The sequence below is a fragment of the Oryctolagus cuniculus genome, chromosome 4 (assembly GCF_051225735.1).
Source record: "Oryctolagus cuniculus isolate XC-2025 breed Fujian yellow rabbit chromosome 4, ASM5122573v1, whole genome shotgun sequence".
NCBI lineage: Eukaryota > Metazoa > Chordata > Mammalia > Lagomorpha > Leporidae > Oryctolagus > Oryctolagus cuniculus.
Window position 1 is genome coordinate 70,980,187 of NC_142870.1, and position 16,637 is coordinate 70,996,823.

The window sequence follows — 16,637 nt, forward strand, 5'->3', positions numbered from 1 at the left end:
ACTGAAGATCTTAAATATCATAAGACACTTCAAGAAGATAAAATTAATTCAAGTAAACATCATTGGACATTACCTTCAGCCTTCAGAGTCTCACAGTATAATTCTTAACACTTCTTTTTTGTATAGCTGTAAAAGAGAAATACTTAAAATAACCAATCTGCCAAGGAAACATTTGCTTCTTTATGTTATCTTTAAGACTGTCCAGGAGAGCTAGGTAGCTGAATTGTATATGTCAATTAAATCTGTAGTTTAAAAAAGAAAAACAAAAGCTAAAACACTCAGGTATGTATGTGCAATGCAAATAGGCATTAAAATATGGCACAAATGTTCAATCTAATCCACTGTGTGTACAATTATAATCAGGATGGGTAACAGAGTATTTATTATATTATTAGAAACTTTCCCAATTTATACTAATAAAGGTATTTACATTCATATTTTCATGTTTAAAAATTAATATCAAATAGTCTTCAACCCTTTTATTATTTATTCTTAATTAACAGAGACCTTGCAAAGATCTAAGATCTAAGATGTATAGCATTGGTAAGCACTATTGAGTTAGGAAGTATATTAAGACATAGGCTCTATCCTCAAAATAGTAGAAAAGAGTGGACATACTTGTATAGTCTTAGACAACTCAAAGGAAACAAAATGAGTGGAAAGAAAAAAGGAAACAGAGAGTAACATTTAGTATAGTTTGAACTTGTGTATAGAAACCATTAGTAGGGGCATACCTAGATTTAGAGGCAGGGATACCAAACAAATGCATGAGTCACTTTTAAGTTTTTAGCATCCAAATATATTTGCCATGATAGAAACAAAGCTGAGACTAGGACCTCCTGTACAGTAGACAGGATGTTGAGTTGCCGTTAAAGACAATTTGGTGATGGTGATAATAAAAAGATTTGAAATAATTCTCATTAAAAAATTGAGTTTGATGTTATATGACCTCAGAAAGTGATCTCTCTAAATTTGCTATGAAATCTCAATGATAACCTTGATGTCATATTTACTAATAATATCCACAGAGATTTAGCTGTTCAAGTCTCCAAAGCAGTTTTACTAATGGAAGGGCAATACATAAACATAAGCTGATCCTATAAGCCAGTGCATCTACAGCAAAAAGACTCACATTATTTTTAAGTCTGAGGATTTTAATTGACTGGATATTTAATATGCACGTACAATGTTTTCACAGAGGGAAAACAAAGAAACAAAACAGCAAACCATATCAATAAAACAAAACAAATGGGAATTTAGGCTACTGATAGAAAATGGGATCCAGAATAGGAAGATGACAGTCCTGTAATAACCAGGGCACTAATGATGGATAAACAGAGGATGAGTAGGAATGGAAAGGAAAACATGTGAGGATTACAGATATAAGATGGGAACGGACATTTCTGAGAAAACTAACACCATTATATGCTATTTTATAAACTTTGGATTTATTTATTCTCTATCTTCCACCATTAAGATGGAAAAAAGCAGACAGGCAAGTACTTTTTTTGTTGTTTTATTTTTGTTTTTTAAACCATGTAATCTATTTCCATGAATGGTGCCTGCAACCCAAAGAAATCAATGATTATTTATAGAATGAAAAAATGACCTGACCAACATATAAAACAGAAAGTGAGTTGGCACCACTTACAGATAAAGAAATTGAGGCTTTAAGAAGTTATATGTTACAAATATATCATACTAACAGGGGAAGCAGGCTGTGGGGTATATGGCTACTCTTTGTACTACTTCACAATTTTTGTTTTGCAAGTTTAAAAGTATTCTGAAATAAAAGTGTATATATATATATATACAGACACATATATATGACATAAAAGTGTGTGTGTATATTCTTCAGGGTGACAAGACAAAGCCCAGGAATACTAAACATTTTCTATCTAAAGTGAGGTAATTTTATTTTTTAAATATTTACTTATTTGGAGCCTGGCACAGTGGGTTAAGCCACTGTGTGCAGTGCCAGCATCTCATAGGGGCGCTGATTCAAGTCCCAGATGCTCCAATTCAGAACCAGCTCCCCGCTAATGCGCCTGGAAAAGCAGTGGAAGATGGCACCAAGGGCTTGGGCCCCTGCACCAATGACAAAGAGCGGGGTTAGATGAGGCTGAAGCCAGGAACCAGGAGTTTCCTTTCGGTCTTTCACAGCAGTGCAGGGGCCCAAGCACTTGGGCCATCTTCCATCACTTTCCAAGGAGCATTAGCAGGGAGCTGGATCTGAAGTGGAGCAGCTAAGACTCAAACTGTTGCCCAGATGGGATGCCGGCACTGCATCCTGCTAAGCCACAGCAGTGGCCCCTAGGTAACTTTAAAGACAGTTTTGGTGAAAATAAAACATGTTTTTAAAGTTGAAAATAAAATATTACATATTATATTAAATTCAACTTTGCCTTTTTGTGACTCAAACTCCTACAGTTCATTACTTATTTTTTTTCAGCCAATATTGATTCTGGCAGGGGAAACAAACAAGTAAATAAATTATTAGACTTACAATATCATATACTTTGTGCCATGAGTCATAGGTAAGCAAAACTAGGCAAAGGCATTGAGAGTTACATGAACTAATATTTTAGATAGGTTTGGACAGGGAAGTTTCTCAGAGGAGGTGACAAGTAGATGAAACCTGGATGAAGTGGGAAGTGAGTAAAAATTTAAAAACAAAAAAAAACCTCAGGGACTATCTGGGTTAAAAAGGATTAAATGAGGTAAGGCATATTACTTTGCTTAGTATAATGCAAGCACACAACAACTGCACTCAATAAATCTTATTTTATTATATTATTATTTTATAAATTGTGGATTTCCCCACTAGATTAAACATTTGTCAGAAGTAGTCATTTTTATCTTCCCTAAAGTTCCTTGAATTGTGCCTTGCAAAATCTTAATGAACATTTACAGAACTGAAAAACAACTGACATAATTATCAGTTGGTTAAGTAGAAGAAGTAAACAGACTACATAGATATGAAGAAGCCACCATTCTTCCCAAGGGCCTGAATCAGTCTAAATCTGATAAATCAATGCCACAAAATAATCAATCTTTCTTACATTAAAAAGCAAGGAAAACATAAACAGCTATAGTTTTAAAGCACAGATTATAAAATAATAGGAAAGACTCATAACAAATAAAACACTCAATATTAGGACGCTACATTGAGCATTTCTTTCTTTCTTTCTTTCTTTTATTTAATGAGCATAAATTTCCGAAGTACAGCTTATGGATTACAATAGCTTCCTCTCCCCTGTAACTTCCCTCCCACCCACAACACTCCCCTCTCCCACTCCCTCTCCCCTTCCCCTTCACATCAAGATCTTAAGTGTTGAAAATTAACTGAAATGTGATCCCTGTTGAACATGGTGGTGGGAATGGGAGAGGGAAGAGATGTATAATTTGGGACATGCTCAGGCTGACTTGCCCCAAGTGGTGGAGTTGGAAGCCTACCAGGGGATTCCAATTCAATCCCATCGAGGTGGCATGTACCAATGCCATCTCACTGTTCCAGGTGATCAGTTTCAGTTCACAGTTGGTCATGGTGGAGGGACTGGGAGTCAAAGGGAGCACATAGACAAGTCTAGTACCTGCTAACGCTAACTGATGGAGTAAATAAAGGGGAGAGTGATCCAACATGGGAAGTGAGATACTCAGCAGACTCATAGAATGGCAGATGTCCTAACTAGCACTCTGGCCTCAGAATCAGCCCTAAAGGCATTCGGATCTGGCTGAAAAGCCCATGAGAGTATTTCAGGCATGGAAAGCCAAGACACTCTGGCAAAAGATCTCTGCGAGTGAGATCCCAGTGGAAAGAACAGGTCTTCAAAGAAGGAGGTACCTTTCTCTGAAGGGAGGAGAGAACCTCCACTTTGACTATGACCTTGTCTAAACAAGATAAGAGTCGGAGAACTCAGAGGGCTTCCATAGCCTTGGAAACTCATGACCGGAGCATAGGGAGACTACTGATGCCATAGACAGGAGTGTCAATTGGTAAAGTCAACAACAGGAGTCACTGTGCACTTACTCCTCATGTAGGATCTCTATCCTTAATGTGCTGTACATTGAGATTTAATGCTATAACGAGTACTCAAACAATATATTTCACTTTGTGTTTCTATGGGGGTGCAAACTGTTGAAATCCTTACTTAATGCATACTAAACTGATCCTCTGTAAAAAAAAAAAAAAAAATTATCAATTCCCAACTTGACTCTCACTGGGATTAAACATGACAATAGGTCTGCTCTGATTTCATCATCATTTAAAAAATCATGTATTATTTTTCACTTTATGTTTCTGTGTGGGAGCAAACTGTTGAAATCCCTACTTAATGTATACTAAGCTTATCTTCTGTATATTAAGATAATCGAAAATGAATCTTGATGTGAATGGAAGGGGAGAGGGAGTGGGAAAGGGGAGGGTTGTGGGTGGGAGGGACGGTATGGGGGGAAGCCATTGTAATCCATAAGTCGTACTTTGGAAATTTATATGCATTAAATAAAAGTTTAAAAAAAAAAGATTAATTTTCAATTATCTTTATATACAGAAGATCAATTTAGCGTATATTAAGTAAAGATTTTCACATTTTGTTCCCACACAGAAACACAAAGTGTAAAATACTATTTGAGTACTAGGTATAGCATTAATTAAACACCTAAGAGTAATTGTGTATTAATTACAGAGTTCAACCAATAGTTTTAAGTAGAATATAAAATGCAACTTTTGTATTGTTGTGGCTTCCCCCCACAACCTCCCTCCCTCCCGTGGCCCTCCCCTCACCCACTCCCTCTCCCATCCCGCCCTTCATCATGTTTCATTTTCAATTACCTTCATATACTGAAGATCAACTTAGTATATACTAAGCAGGGATTTCAACAGGTTGCACTCACACAACCGAACCAGATATAGGGTATTGTTCGACTAGTAGTGTTGTTTTTAAGGACAGAGATCCTGCGTCGGGAGCATGAACCCAGTGACTCCCGTTATTGATTTAACAATTGGCACTCTTATTTATTAGAGCATTTCTTTTCAAGTAGTGTCTGCCTCCATTAGGTAGCCCTGTTTTCCTAGCACAAGGATTCTGCTACACAGGTATCTAATTCTTTTATGTATTCTTACTACAAGCACAGGGATCGGTTTATAGCAAACATTCAAAATATCTTGGTTTAACTGAATCGTACTAAAATTGTCTTTAATAGCTCCAATGAGTAAAAGTTCAAAACAACCAAGAGATCAACAAAACTTAAAATTAAATTTCAACCAAAAAATTATTAAGGGTTAGGTCTCAGCCCCAAAGGAAAGATAGAGAAAATGGTGGGTTTTGACCAAAATTGAAATATAAATGCCTGTATGATACTGGCTTTGGAATAAACAGATCAATAGAACAGGCCAGAGTAAGTACAATAGTATTTCCAAAATGTGGAGACAACTGACTGATCATAGGGCAAAAAATAAATTCTGTCCCCTACCTCTTACCAGGCACCAAAATATAATTATGAGTGATATATCTGAATATAACAAGTAAAACAGTGAAATCACTCTAAGAAAATATAAGAGGATACTTCCCAAAGTTCATTGAGAAACTGAATTAAAGATTAGTTTATTTTAGTATAAAACTTTTGAAAATCGTCAATGTTTCTTCATAATGTGCTTTTTGAAGAATCCTTTTATGTATATATAATTTTCTAAATTTCAAGGTGAGATGACTGTTTTGGCACTTACATAGTTGATGAAGCATAACAAAGACTTATGAATTTTATTACTTAAGATTTTAAAAAATGCATAGGTCAAAAATATGATTGATACTTTAATTTGGTGCAAAATAATTTTTAAATCCATGCATATTTTATACATGCATTTATTTTTTTTTCAAATTTTATTTAATAAATATAAATTTCCAAAGTACAACTTTTGAACTATAGTGGCTTTTCCCCCAATAACTTCCTTCCACCCAAACCATCCCATCTCCCACTCCCTCTCCCATCCCATTCTTCATCAAGATTCATTTTCAATTATCTTTATATAAAAGAAGATGAACTTAGTATACACAAAGTATAGAGTATTGTTTGAGTAGTAGTTTTTTTTTTTTTTTTTTTTTTGACAGGCAGAGTGGACAGTGAGAGAGAGAGACAGAGAGAAAGGTCTTCCTTTGCCGTTGGTTCATCCTCCAATGGCCGCCGCGGCCAGCGTGCTGCGACCGGCGCACCGCGCTGATCCGATGGCAGGAGCCAGGAGCCAGGTGCTTTTCCTGGTCTCCCATGGGGTGCAGGGCCCAAGCACCTGGGCCATCCTCCACTGCACTCCCTGGCCACAGCAGAGAGCTGGCCTGGAAGAGGGGCAACCGGGACAGAATCCGGCGCCCCAACCGGGACTAGAACCCAGTGTGCCGGTGCTGCTAGGCGGAGGATTAGCCTAGTGAGCCGCGGCGCCGGCCTTGAGTAGTAGTTTTAACCGTTAATTGGCATAGTACAACACATTAAAGACAGAGGTCCTACATGGGGAGCAGGTGCACAGTGACTCCCGTTGTTGATTTAACAACTGACACTCTTATTTATGACGTCAGTAATCATCCGAGGCTCTTGTCATGAGCTGCCAAGGCTATGGAGGCCCCTTGAGTTCACCAATTCATAGAATGCCCTAAACAGCATTCTGGCCTCAGAATCAGCCCTTAAGGCATTTGGATCTGGCTAAAAAACCTATGAGTTTCGCAGGCATGGATAGTCAAGACACTGTGGCAAAAAGAAAATGACCTAAATGAAAGATATTTGTGAGTGAGATCCCAGCGGAAAGAACAGGCCATCAAAGAAAGAGGTACCTTTCTCTGAAGGGAGGAGAGAACTTCTACTTTGAATATGACCTTGTCTAAATAAGATCTCTTTCCTTTTTTTAAGGCAGCTTCTGGGGAGAAGCAAGTATCTTGTTCACTTTTTTTTTAAGACTTATTTGTTTATTATTTGAAAGGCAGAGTTACAGAGAGGCAGAGGCAGAGAGAGAGAGACAGGTCCTCCATTCTCTGATTCACTCCCCATATGGCCACAATGGCCCAAGCTGGGCCTATGAGAAGCCAGGAGCTGGCACTTCAAGGACTTTGCAAATTAATATTATTTCATAGTATTTTAGCTTATTACTTCAGATTATTATATTTTCCTGAATTTTAGATAATTTCATATATACTTAATATTAAAATATTTATACATGTATTTTTTCTTTAAAATATAACTCACAATTATTTTTGTGTAGTTTCTTCATATATTTTACTCATTTAAAAATATAATATTTGATTTATTTAAAAAGAATTTTAAGCTTTTGAGCATCAACACATTAAAAATATTCATCTTCAACAGTCAGGGTGAGGGCTGATCAAGTCACCGTTTCTCATAGTGTTCATTTCACTTTAACAGGTTTCCTTTTTGGTGCTCAGTTAGTTGTCACCTATCAAGGAGAACAAGTGGTATTTGTGCCTTTGGGATTGGCTTATTTCACTCAGCATAATGTTTTCCAAATTCCTAACAGGGATCACTTTTCAGTTAAAATTTAAACGGTGACTTGATCAGCCCTCACCCTGTTGATGAGCAACTTGATATGTTATCCCTCTTAGTATTTTTTTGTTTGTTCTATTTAATACTTTTGGTTGAATACTGTAATCAATACACAATTCTTCTTAAGTGTTGAAACTTAACTGAACAGTGATCACTGTTAAATATAAGAGTGGGAATAAGAGAGGGAAGAGATGTGCAATTCGGGACATGCTCAAGCTGACTTACCTCAAACGGTAGAGTTAGAAACATACCAGGGGATTCCAATTCAATCCCATCAAGGTGGCATGTACCAATGCCATCTCACTAGTCCCAGTGATCAATTTCTGTTCACAATTGATCATAATGATAGGACTAAGAACCAAAGGGATCACATAAACAAGAATAGTGTCTGCAAATACTAGCTGATAGAATAAAAAAGGGAGAGAACGATCCAACATGGGAAGTGAGATACACAGCAGACCCATAGAATGGCAGATGTCCTAAACAGCACTCTGGCCTCAGAATCAGCCCTTAAGGCATGTGGATCCAGCTGAAAAGCCCATGAGAGCATTTCAGGCATGGAAAGCCAAGACACTCTGGGGAAAAAAAAAAAAAAAAAAAAAAAAAAACAACAACAACAACAAAACAAAACAAAAAAAAACAACTAAATGAAAGATCTCCGCAAGTGAGATCCCAGTGGAAAGAACGGGTCATCAAAGAAGGAGGTACCTTTCTCTGAAGGGAGGAAAGAACTTCCACTTTGACCATGGCCTTGTCTAAAAATGATCAGAGTCAGTGAACTCAGGGGGCTTCCATAGCCTAGGCAGCTCATGACAAGAGCCTAGGGTGATTACTGATGCCATAAACAAGAGTGTCAGTTTGTTAAGTCAACAACAGGAGTCACTGTGCACTTACTCCTCATGTAGGATCTCTGTCCTTAGTGTGCTGTACATTGAGATTTAATGCTATAACTAGTACTCAAACAGTATTTTTCACTTTATGTTTCTGTGTGGGAGCAAACTGTTGAAATCTTTACTTAATGTACGCTAAACTGATCTTCTGTATATAAAGAGAATGGAAAATGTATCTTGATGTGAATGGAAGAGGAGAGGGAGTGGGAAAGGGGAGGGTTGCGGGTGGGAGGGACGTTATGGGGGGGAAGCCATTGTAATCCATATTCTGTACTTTGGAAATTTATATTCATTAAATAAAAGTTTAAAAAAATATTCATCTTTTTTGCTGATGGCCTCTTACCTTTTTTTAAAGATTCAAGGGGCCTTGAAAAAGTACATAGAAAATGCATATATGGGGGCTGGTGTTGTGGTGTAGCTGGTAAGGCCACCACCTGCAGTGGTGCCAGTTCCAATCCCGGCTGCTGCACTTCCAATCCAGCTCTCTGCTATGGCCTGAGAAAGCAGAAGATGGCCAAAGTCCTTGGGCCCCTCCTGCATATGTGTGGGAGACCTGGAAGAAATTCCTGGCTCCTTGTTTCAAATCAGTGCAGCTCTGGCTGTTGCAGCCATTTGGAGAGCGAACCAGTGAATGGAAATCCTCTCTCTCTCTCTGCCTTTGCATTTCTGTAGCTCTGCCTTTGAAATACATAAGTAAATCTTTAAAAAATAATTTGAGTACATAATATATATACACACTATGCATAATATTTGACTGTATGCATATATAAATATGGAATTGTATGCAATGGGATATGTATGTGTGAATTAAAAAATATATGTTACTATTAAGGACCTATACCAAATTCTTAGTTGCATTTATCTCAGATTAAGACTATGGAAGTTTTTTCCTTCTTAGTATTTCTAAATTTGCTACAGTAAACACTTCTGTTTTGCTTCTTCATGTACAGAAAATAAATATTTTAAAAGTTCAGTTTCATCTACTTGAAAGAGAAGGATAAAGAGACAGAGAGAAATCTTCCATATATTGCTTCACTCTCCAAATGCCTGCAATAGCCAGAACTGGGCCAGGCCAAAGCCCTAAGTCCAGAACTTCCTCTTGGATTTGCTTGTGGGTTAAAGGAATTCAAGTACTTGGACCATCAACTGTTGCCTCCTAAGATGCAGGATGTTGCATCTTAAGTGGAGCAGCTAGGACTTGTACCTGGTACTCTGATCTGGGATATTCAGTGTCCTAATGGGGGCTGAAACTTGCACCACAATGCCTACCCTGGTACAGAATATTTGAATTGATAAAAATTCAAATTAGAGTGTGAGAAACCTGACAGCAAATTCTTGAAGATTACTTTATGTTTAATCTTTAGAGAGGCAGCATGCTTTGAGATCAAAATTTCATTGCTCTGGTCCTAAGCACAATTTGTAGACCCTGTGCTTTGTAGTCCTCAGCTGCTACATAATTTTAATAAAAAGTGTCACTGAGTGGGGCCAGCACTATGGCGTAGTGGGCCAAGCCTCTGCCTGTAGTGCCAGTATCCCTTATGGACTCCAGTTCAAGTCCCAGCTGTTTCACCTCTGATCCAGCTCTCTGCTATGGTCTGGGAAAGCAGTAGAAGATGGCCCAAGTGCTTGGGCCCCTGCACCAGTGTGGGAGACCAGGGAGAAGCTCCAGCTCCTGGCTTTGTTTAGGCTCAGCTCTGGCTGTTGCATCCATTTGGGGAGTGAACCAGTCGACGGAAGACCTCTTTTTCTCTCTGCCTCTGCCTCTCTGTAACTATGCCTTTCAAATTAATAATTTTTTAAAAAGTGTCACTGATTTAAAGTCTAATATCAGAAAACCAGGCCCTCTACTATTTTAAACTTTTACCTACTTATCAGAACTATGATTCACTTAATTTTTTAAATTTTTAAACAAATATTGAAATATTTATGGGCTACAGTATGACAGATGTTAATGAATATTGATCAAAAGAGAGTGATCAACATTTTCCTTTCTTTGACATTATTTTGTGATTGGAACTTAGAGCTTCTTTCATCTACTTGTTCATACAATATCTACTAAGTTATTGTCAACCATAGTTTCCCCACTATGCTGTGTAACACTAAGAACTTATTCCTTTCTTCCTTATTTGGGACCCATTATCCAAACACCCTATATCCATCCTAAGCCCTCCCAACCTCAAGTAATTACTGTTCTGTGTTGAAATTCATTTGTTTCTTTTTTTTTAATTTCAATTTCCACATAGGATGAATAACAAGTAGTATTTGTTTTTCCATGTCTGGCTTATTTGACTTAACATGATGATGTCTTCTAGTTCTACCCATTTTGCTTAGAATGATAGGTTTTCCTTCTTTTTTTTATGGATGAGTAGTGTTAGATTTTGAATACACATCATATTTTCTTTATCCATTCTTGTAATGATAAACACTTCAGTTAATTCATATCTTAGCTACTGTAAAGAGTGCAGTAATAAACATGGTGGAGTAGGTATCTCTTTGATAACTATGATTTCATGTCTTTTGGATATACACCCTATAGTGGGATTGATGGATCATATGGCAGTTGTATATATCTAGTTTCTTAAGAAATCTCCATATTGTTTTCCATACTGACAGTACTAATTTACATTCCCACCAACAGTGTGCAATCCACACACTCTCTAGAATTTATTACTTTTTGGTGTTTTTGTTTGCTTGTTTGGTAATAGTAGTGAGATGATATATCTCAATGTGTTTTTTATTTGCTTTTCCATACTAGCTAGTGATATTGAGCAGTTTATTGCATATATTTGCTGACCATTTGTGTTTCTTCTTGTGAGAACTATTTATTCAGGTCTTTTGCCCTTTTCTTAACTGGACTGATTGTTTTTGTTGCAGTTGCTGTTTATATTTCCTGATATATCCTATATATTAATCTTTTGTCAGATAAGTAGCATGCAGACACTTTCTCCTGTTCTGTCAGATGTCTCTTCATTTTATTTATTGTTTCCCTTGTTGTGCAGAAGATTCTGAATTTGATATAAACAAATTATTTTTATAAACATAAAAATCACTAAAGCAAGTAATTTAGTCTGTGTTTTAAGAAAAAAAATTATAGAATTAGCTCTCCTGAATGTTAAGAAAGCTAGTTGAAAACATCAATCTGTTCCTATAATTGAGAGGATTTTCTCCACGAACTACACAAAATTTTTTTAGCAGCAGAAGGAAGGAAGGAAGGAAAAAAGAAAGGAAGGAGAAAGGGCAGATGGAGTGAGAGTGGAAGAGAACACAAAAGAAATAAAAAAGAAAGCAAAACAGGATTTGTTAAAATAATAGCAAACATCTATCTTCTATCTATACTAGCTGCCTAGAAGCCAAATTTTACTTATCCTTCTGTTTAAATTTCAGCTTGGAATGTAGGCAACTTCAGAAATTTGAGATTATATAGTATACATACTCAAAGAAAACAGATCAATGTACATGAATTTCAATTATATCACTACTAGAGAGACAAAAAAATATGCTTGAATACCAGCAGAGTGGAAGCTGCTCCAAATCAGTTTTGGAAGTAAGATTACTATATATTTCAAATAAATAAAAGTTAAAAATAAGCAAATTCTAAGGTTGGTGTTATAGTGCATCAAGTTAAGCTGCCACTTGTGACATCAGGATCTCCTATAGGAGCTCTGGTTCCAGTCTCAGTTGCTTGGCTTTTGATCCAGCTTCCTGTTAATGCACATGAGAGGACAAAGGAAGGTGGTCAAAGTAGTTGGTCCACTGTCATCCAAGTGAGAGACTTGGATGGAGCTCTGGGCTTTTGGCTTCAGCCTAACCCATCCCTGGCTGCTGCAGTCATCTGGAGAGTTAACCAGCAGATGTATGATTCCCCCTGCCCCCAACCCCTTTGTGTGTGTGTCTCCCTCTCTGTTACTCTGTCTTTCAAATAAATAAATCTTTAAAAAAAAAAGTAAGCAAATATTCATGCTGTCCATTTCTGTGTAAGAAAAGTTTTTTTATTTTTTATTTTTTTTTATTTTTATTTTTTTTGACAGGCAGAGTTAGACAGTGAGAGAGAGAGACAGAGAGAAAGGTCTTCCTTTGCCGTTGGTTCACCCCCTAAGTGGCCACTATGGCTGGCACGTTGCAGCTGGCGCGCTGCGCCGATCCGAAGCCAGGAGCCAGGTGTTTCCTCCTGGTCTCCCATGGGGTGCAGGGCCCAAGCACTTGGGCCATCCTCCACTGCACTCCCGGGCCACAGCAGAGAGCTGGACTGAAAGAGGAGCAACGGGGACAGAATCCAGCACTCCGACTGGGACTAGAACCTGAGGTGCCGGTGCCACAGGCAGAGGATTAGCCTTATTTATTTGTTTTTGATACACAGTGCTGAGCATACTATACAAAAGTTACCTTCATGTATGTAGTACCATTCTAGCTGGTCATTTCAACTGACATTAGCATTTCATAGGGGTCTTTTGCAATGTAGAACAAAATTAATAAAAATTGTTAAAGGCCATTCTCTATCAATAGTAAATAAGTCTTTTTCTTTAAGTAACTTAAATATAGTTGTATCTTATCAAAAATATCAAAGTAAAACTAACTTATGATCCTCAAAGAAAATCAGAAACAACCTGTACAATTACGTGGTCAAGAGGTGAAATGCATTCCTTACAATATTGGAGAAAGATAATTAGTTTTAGTCTAACCATAAAGTGCTTTCTAAGGTGGAGTTATTAATGGTGGCTTTGGGTATTACTGGAGCTATTAAAACACCAGAGAAATCTGAGAAGTTCTGTGGTGGACTTCTCCAAGAATCCTTCATAAAAGTGGCTTGGTTAAAGCCCATACTAAAGCCATCCAAAATCAAACAAAATTCCACTGAGCTGGAGCTCTAGGGCAACAACAAAAGACCATTCACTTGACTCAATTATACTTGCTGTTAGGTATTGCAGTTCACTTCCAAAGAGAGGGGAAAAGTTCAGAAAGATTATGTACTAAAAACCGCTTTTAACCCTAAAACCCAATTAATTTACTTTTCCTTCCTTGTCTCTTTAAAAGTAACTCAAGCTTTTCCCTTTATTATGTGAAGATTCACTCTGTTTATTTTTATTTCCCAATAGCAGAATGCCTTAAATAAATTCTTAAAAACCAACACATCAACAAATAAATAAATTAAAACTCAATGACTATAAAAAGCACACAGTCTAACCTCCTTAATTATTAACAGGTAAACAGAATGCATTTCTGAATTATTTACTTAATCTCCTTCAAATTAAAATTTTAAAATTTTTGAGCTTAGAATGCACACCCCAACTAAGGATACATAAAACAAGTATTTAAAAAATTCCATTAAGCCATTTTAATAAGTGAAATTTAAAAACACTAAAGTAAATGTGAACTCAAACTCTTGCACTGGTGCATAAGAAATAGAACACATTTTTAAAATTTCAGAGTTCAGTAAAATTCCTTTCCTTACAATTTTCCCTTGTCCTCTCTCACATACTTTATTCCAAAATACATCAGGACAGAATGAAAAGTATTCAGTACCAAATAATATTAATGATATTGATATAATAATGGTTGAAGCATTTACAGAACATTCCTAAGCAAACTATATGAAATATATAATTATGAGATGACAGAAAGTGTTCATAATTCTGAAGCTAGAGGACTAAAAGGGAAGAATTAAAACTATACAGAAACACCATTTTCTCCACAAGAACTACCAGCTCAGATACTGTATGAAGACTGCCACCTGACACAAGTAAACAACGATTACCTGCAATGCTGGTAACTGGTGAACTAAACGTTCACTAGGGGGAAAGGTTGCTATTTTGATCCTTTTTAGTACAAATTCTAGCAGAAGATTTTTTTTTTTTACCGTGGTAAATAGACTAGTATAATTTTATCTTTCATTAAAGCTTAAAACTTTATATTGCCTTACAGAAGGGATCTTAATCTTTTGGGGAATCATTAGTCCCTCTTGGGAGATGATGAAGATGAAGGACCTTCTTTGGAAAAGTGACCTCTCTTACAAAATTTTAAATAAAAATTTCCAGGAGTGCACAGCCCTCATAAAAACTTCTTGTTTTCTAACTTTACAGAATTCTAAATAGACATAGAAATTGTACTGACTATACAGTGACCCCAGGACATAACAAAGATGTTCGAAGTTGCTTTTTAAATGCACCCTTAATAATGAGCTATTTTCTTATGATTTTGCCTCCTTTCTTCTAAAAAGGGAGTGTAAAACAATTCTGGTTAATTTAGTCTTGGTTAAAGGTTAAATATGTCTCCTTGTAGGACAATTGCACTACAAGTTCTTTAAGCTTTGAAACAAAATATTACTGCTTTCAAATCATTTTACATTTTAAAAGTGCCAATAATATTCTTCTTATATTTTTGTGATTCTCAGAAGAGGCAGGGTCAAAAAGAAAGCTACTTAATTTTCATCTTTACTTCTAAAGACTAAAAGACAACAGTAAACAAACCACATCACCATTTCCTATATTTAGATTCTTTTCTAGGTGAATCTGTGTATATATACTTATTTAAACTTCTCAGAAAACTCAGATACAGGTAATATCACTTCCCCCATTTTATTGACACATAAGCTGAGGCTCAAAGAGATTAGTGATCTGCCAAAGTGTACCCTACTACTGAGTGTTACAACCAGGATTTACATCATTAATATGTCTACAAAGTCTGCACACAGGCCTTGTACTCCATTTCCAGTTTCAATCTTTCATGAGTTGGTGGGCTTTCTTGTATGATTTTAAATTTAACAGAAGTCCATCCATCTCTTCAGTACCGTGCAAGATACATTTGTAACTGTTTTGCTCAGACACTCATTAGCAGAATTGTTCAGAAGTTGCAGACAAAATTGGCACCACACTTGTGCAGCTGGCAGTCACATACCATCATAAATTTCCAAAAGTCAATGCCCCAGATGGAAAAATAAGATACCACCAGCTCAGTAAATGTGGAGCCATACAATAAAAGCTGACCTCTCATTTCCTTTTTGGAAATTGTTCTGATAGGACAGAAAATTGAATGGTTATGTCTTTTAAGGGCAAACCAAGACAACAGTATGAATGGGCAATATTATCCTAATAACAGTTCCCAAAGGTGGGAATGTCTACTATTCACAATTTGTCTGAAGAGAGTTACAAGCCAGACTATATAGTTTTTACTTTATAGTCTGAAATCATTACTATGAAATAAATTATTAAAGCTAAATGCATATTAGTGAGGGCAGGCCAGTTGCTTTGGTGGCCCAAGCAGCAGCAATGTGAACATTTTCTTGGCGTCTCCTTCTCCCTGACAGATTGAGTGTTACCAGAGTTAGCAACCAATTTGTAGACCAGGATTTGCTTGTGGTTTATCAACCTTTAGATAATGACTAGTGCCACAAAGAGCAAAGGCTGATCACCAAAACAAAAAATAAGTAAAATTTTTAAACTCCATCTTTATACTTTGCACAGAAAAAAGGACTAGCTACGAATTCATTCTATTTAATTTTTATTGAATTGCTCCCTAAATATAAATGCATTCAAGTAGGTACCAGTGACACACCAATATGAAAGGGCAAAATAAAGCAGAATGTCGCAGTCCTAATAAATGGTTAAAGGTCATATGTCCAGGGAAGATGGTACAGCACAAGGTAAGTAGGAATACAGATGCAAGAAAACCCAAGGAAGAACCTTGATAAACAAGGATGCTGTTCTGTATTAGATCCAGAGATTTTTGTGCAAATTGATTCCAAGGAAGCAAACCAAGCTGGGAATAAGAACCTGATTAAAATATAAAGTATGCCTGGAGTTTGATACCATCCTCATCTTCTGTCTATCCCTACATCATTCCATACTCCAAAATAAAGCACATGTTTGAAAATTATCTAGATATTACCTTATTCCCTGTAATGAGTCCCAATCACTTATAATATCAAGTCCTATGTATTTAGTTTTCAAAATCATCTACAACATAGTCTCATTATACTTGTATATCACCACGACCAAATAATTCAGAAACTCAACCCTTCAATCCAATCAGATAGGATTTTAAGCAAATATCCATCAATATAGTAAACAATTATTGGGCCTACAGTGTTTGTATGCCTAAAACATTTTCACACCCATGTCTGGCTTTTCCTAGCTCTCAACATGTCCTCTGTGATGTTTTTTCTGTAGTCCTGTATGAGGTAGTTCTACCTACTCTGTCAATTATTAAATT

General features: G+C 36.6%; 1 protein-coding gene across 47 annotated transcripts in view; it reads right to left on the minus strand.

Moving 5' to 3' along the window:
* Positions 1-16,637, minus strand: part of ZBTB20 (zinc finger and BTB domain containing 20) — an 873,240-nt gene that overhangs the window by 680,818 nt on the left and 175,785 nt on the right. For 38 of the 47 annotated variants that reach the window (XR_016233099.1, XR_016233101.1, XR_016233100.1 and 35 more), the window contains exon 2: positions 74-126. The exons of the other annotated variants lie outside the window; for them this stretch is intronic. The gene's annotated coding sequence lies outside the window, so the exon portion shown is untranslated. The remainder of the gene's footprint in view (positions 1-73; positions 127-16,637) is intronic. 47 annotated transcript variants of the gene reach the window in all.